At 33.6% G+C, this 5,469-nt stretch overlaps 1 long non-coding RNA gene across 1 annotated transcript; it reads right to left on the bottom strand.

The window, feature by feature from the left end:
- Positions 1–614: 614 nt before the first annotated feature.
- LOC144546982 (uncharacterized) lies at positions 615–1,916 on the bottom strand. The gene is made up of 3 exons (XR_013508932.1): positions 1,576–1,916; positions 936–1,049; positions 615–828 (listed from the first exon to the last, which is right to left on the bottom strand). It is a non-coding gene; the product is annotated as an uncharacterized LOC144546982 (long non-coding RNA).
- Between the last annotated feature and the right edge of the window lie 3,553 nt (positions 1,917–5,469).

Here is a 5,469-nt window from a genome sequence, read left to right as displayed (position 1 = left end):
TTCGGATAGGTAGACGAGATAGTTGTTTATAAGAATTTGTTGATAGGAACTACGCGGGCCTGGGCCTAGTATGGATTGATTCGCCATTAATGGCGCTTGTGTTGCTTGTAAGAATTTGTTTCTCATCAAGCCCAATCTACGAATACAGGCTTCCGTCATAGTTCCTAGATCCACAAGGAGGCTGAATTTTTGTCGAATCTGCCGATGAAATGCAACTTTTAGCAACACTGAAATTTATTTTGCTACTATTTTTCTCTTCTTCTTTTTTTTCTCTTTTTTTTTTTCTCTTTTTTTTCCCCTAAAAATCGCACTTTTTCTCGAGAGCTTATTTCGATCACGTGCTCCATGACAATTGTTAATATGGGATCAATTATCAATGATTGCCACACCAAATAAAATACAGTACATAGCCTGAGAGTTTGCCAATAAGAGACGCTCTATATTTTACATATAAAAAAAAGAAGGAAGTTATGGCTTAATTTCCCCTATACCATATAACACATTGAAATACTGAAAATATACTCTTTATGTACTTTCTGATCTCATGATCTATTGGCCCAGCAAAAAAAAAAATCCAAAACAATTAGAAAAAAAATACAAAAAGAAAATATTGCTTAACTATCAAAATTTAACATGTGAAAGAGTTAGTGCAGATTTACTTTCATCCAAAAAAAAAGAAGATTTATGGTATCTAAAAATTGAGCCATATCATGGACTACAGTGGTTATGTTCGCCATCATATGAGATAATGAGCATCGATGAGTCATTTGCATCCTGATCAATACCTTTTTGACATGGCAGCCTATTTCACGACACTTGTAGTAGCGCCTCCATGCACAAGGGGATAAAAAGAAATCTAAACAACATTTGCATTTAGAAAGGATAGTAGCATTATAGAGAGAAATGTTTGGAAAAAATTAAGATGAATATATTACTGGCGATAAGGATGATCCACCAGCTTTCTCGAATCATACTTTTGCCAAGAGTACTTGTCAACATTCTTTGCGCTTTTTGCTGGTACACGTATACTTCTATGTACTGCACGGCTCCTGGTTATGTTAGGTTTTCAATTTTATGCACACACAGAAAAAATAATGCAGCTGTTCCATTTAATGAGAGAATACCAGAGAATTCTGAGATGGTCAGTCAGTCGTGGTACTCATATTTGTTATTAGACTAGTATACCGGGTTACACCCGTACACTTGCATTAAGGTTCAACTAATTTCTTCTTTTCCCAGGGAGGAGCAGGTTACAGTTTTTCAATTGATTGTCATACATGTAATTCCTCCTAAACATGAACAGATCCACATGGAGTGAATGGAGGTCATTTTCAAAATTTCTGTGTTTATACTTTATACATGATTTTCTCTGTGTTTATACTGTAAAATTGACCCCAATACTCCACATAAAAACTTTATATGATCGACCCCTAATGTGAGTTTGACCCCCATAGCTTGAAAGTATGGCTCTGCCTCTGCTCTTAAAATTAATAACAACAACCTCCTAGTTATTAACAAATTTCAAACTTTCAATAAAAAAGAGGAAATAATAATTAAGGTGCACTAATAACTCACAATTCAACAGAAGGTACGTGATATATTGATGCACTTTCTTTCTCTATCTCCTTCCTCTTCCCATTCTTCTCAGCCACTGGTACAGCAAAACAACATGGCATTGACATGGCAGGAGCTGCTGTCTCGACAGTAACAACAGATTGAACAGTGAATTTGTCCCATCCAGCTGCGTTCATATCTTCTCTCATCTCCTCTAGAGATAGAGATGCAGTGCAAAGGGATACAAGAGGCACTATGTTGGTCCTTCAGGTGGATCAGAGAGGTGGGGACAGATGTAGAGGTCTCACTGAATCCATTATCTCTTCCTGATTTAGATGAAAAGTTGATATTAGAGCCTCTCGGCTATTAACCAGAGAAGTACAAATCAAGTAAAAAAAAAACTGGCGGGAAAGGAAAAAGAAAGAGCCTGATGGTATTGCACAGTGTACTGGATTCGAATGGAAATTAATTTAAAACTTTTAAAATTTTATAATATCAACCTAGTTTTTTTTTAGAGAAAAATAATATCAACCTAGTAATAAAACAAATACGATACTTCGCCACATGTTATATAATATTTTCTCACTTGAACAGATAATGAGTGCAACCAGTGAATTGCAATGTGGGCCGTGTTTGTGCGTGACGGGCACGCGTCCATCAGAATCTGATGATCAGATGTATATATAGAAACCAGATGCGGCATGTCGAAGAAGATACGTCGGCACATTGTGTTGTGTATGTCACTATATATGTTGTGTATGTTCCTAGTCTTTGTTTAGTATATTGAATTTAAAAATTAATAATAATTAATTATCTATAAATCAGGTCTTATTCTCATTACAGGCATGTATTAGTTCAGTGGTTTTGCGTTTGATTCTAGACCCACGTGGTGCAAGTTTGAATCAGGCATGCATGAGGGAGAATTGCAAACATTAATTTTTGTTGTTTGTCTCCGATTTATGCGTAAGTGCTGTATTGTATTGCTATGGTTTATTCGTATGCCTCATGTTTTGTGGTGCGCTTGTGTTGTACTGGAATTATGTACTACATATAAAATCTATGGAAATTTTTCATGAATCTTCATTTTAAATTAAAGACGTATTGAAATTGAAATATGGGATCAATTAACTCTTTTTTTTATATATTTATGTATAATTTTATATATAATTTAGAGCAAAATGTCTTATATTGTAAAATTGATTTTTATTTTTATAGAAACTTTTTATATGGAGTAAAGATTTTGTACCCCACGAATTGGTCCCCTATTCGTCCCCCTAATTACTACCTAACAGATATTTATCTCAAGTTATCCACGAAGTCCTAATCCACCTTCTAACAACCTCAAATTTCTAACGAACTTTCAAAATCACTCTCGCCTACACCACCTTGCCTCTTCACCGATCAGGCGATCAGGCTGAAGTTCTTCCTCCGCCTCCGATAACGCTGAAGTTCATCCTTCTCCTCTGATCAGACGACTCCTCTGATTAGACGATTAGGCTAAAGTTCTTCCTCCTCCACCGATCAGGCGATTAGGTAAAATCGTTATCTCCATCTCCTCCTCGGATCAGGCGAAAGTTCTTCTTAAATTACTTGAGAACTCTAACCAAGCTCACTTGAGTATGAATATTTCATGTCATAACAGTACACACTTTCACACTTAAGTATGAATACTAAGTATTTTAGATATCAATAAATCAGATGATGTGTGGATGAAAAAAATAATAACACAAATGAGTAGATATGAATACTTCATGTCTTAACTATTGGTAAAATATATGCATCACAGTAACACTAAAATTTGACCAAGTAGATATGAATACTTCATGTCTTAAAAATTGGTAAAACATATGCATCACAATAACAACAAAATTTGACCAAGTAGATATGAATATTTCATTTGTTAGATATGCATATTTTATATTAGAAATGAATACTTCTTGGAAGAGGTGGGGTGAGAGAGATGAATCTGACAATGAATTTTGAATTGTATAAATTATTTTGAATATGTATGAATATTTTGTAATCATCAGTATGAATACTTCTTGGAAGAGGTGGGGTGAGAGAGATGAATCTGACAATGAATTTTTGAATTGTATAAATTATTTCAAACATGTATGAATTTAATACTTCGTAATCGTCAGTATGAATACTTCATTTGTTTAGATATGAATACTTCTTTATTTAGATATAAATAATATATAGATTCGCTGTAGTGGTCCCCAATTAATCTTGGCAAATGTCGCTTTCGGACGGTTGCGGTCCCCAATCCAGGCTGTCACAAGACGTCAGCGGTCCCCCTGGTCGTTATTGGTCCCTTCCAGCTTGTGTTTACATATGATGAATGGTTCTGATAATAAGTATGAATACTATAAATTCATAGGTATGAATACTATTCGTTTTGACTATTAATAAAATAGCATTAATCTTGCTCTTTGGTGGTAGTTAGCACGTTTTAACTATTTTTTTTGTTTTTTAATGCGGAGAACAGATAGAGGACTGAAGTAGGGGGACTGTTAGTCGATCCCTTTTATATATATATAATTGATTGTTTGACTATCATAATTCAAAAGTCTAATTCGGCTCATATTGTAAACCATATATATGTTGTATGTTAGATCCGTACAATATAAAATTTAGGGAAGTATGTCATGTAATGTGTCTGGTCGATCGATTTGTGTCTTGCGATTTATCTGAGCATTAATTGATCGGATCTTTAAGTCAGATTTGATCATGTCAAATACGTATCACAGCGTCTGTGTGTAAGTGTCAATCTACACGAATTGTTTTTCAGTGTGTTTGTGCTAGATATTGTTAGATTAATATATACGAATTCATATCTAATAAAAAAAATTGAAAATTGAAAATTCATATACATATTAATATTTATTATAATAATGTATTCTGGATATGATTCGTGTCATCCTAATATTTTACCGAAGAACTTGATTTTTTCGGCGTTCATCATATCTCAATATATAGAATTATAATATCTTAAAATTTAAAAGTTGAATCAAAATAAAACCGGTAGATATAGTCTATATCATTTTTTTTATGCACACATGTTTCGGTTTTGTTTTTATTATTATTAGGAGCTTGCAAAAATACACCTATAAAGTTAAATTATATACGTTAATTTTTTAATGTAAGTTGCAAAACTACACCCACTAATTATATACATTGCAAAAAACGTTCAAAATGAATGAATTCTAATAAATTAATTTCAATGCATCTATTTTTTGAATGTTTTTTGACCGATTGATTTTATACTAAATTAATTCGAATGATTAAAATTTTCACATGTAGACGCATCACTCGTAAGATAGGCGGATTTCAACGGTTCAGATTCATCATTTGAAGCCGAATTGACGGATTTTAGACTTGAGTTCACCAAGGTGCTTGGTGAACTTAAGAACACCTTAATTAGTTCTACTCCTACTAATTATAGCATTACATATAATATATAACCTCATACAAAAATCACTTAAACTGTTCAATTAATTCCAAAAGTTGACAAAATTGGTCATCAGGCTTTGCCCATCCGAAATCATCCACTCGAAAGACATCTTTTTCGTGCCGATAAACCCTCGCTGTTACATATAACCTTTCAATAGTGCATTATACAAAAATTCATGCCTACTATATTTTGATCTCTTCAATTGTTCGAAAAAGAACTCGGCATTGTCTAATTTACCCAATTAAGTGACTAAACATTTGAACAACCTTTATTAAAGTTCCCATTTTCACATTTTTGTAGAGTAACTCGTTCTGGTACAATTTAGGAATGGTTTCAAAGAGCTTCTTTGCACAAGCAAAGCCGTGGCATTTACTGGTAAATTCAAGGAGGTAGAGTGGTCATGCTCTGTTACTTGGTAAGGCCTCTCTCTCATCACCCATTCCATCACCTATAAACAAACA

This window comes from Carex rostrata, chromosome 30 (assembly GCF_964058835.1).
Source record: "Carex rostrata chromosome 30, lpCarRost1.2, whole genome shotgun sequence".
Classification (NCBI taxonomy): Eukaryota; Viridiplantae; Streptophyta; class Magnoliopsida; order Poales; family Cyperaceae; genus Carex; species Carex rostrata.
Note: the sequence above shows the minus strand (reverse complement) of the source record. Positions and strands in the feature narration are given on the sequence as shown.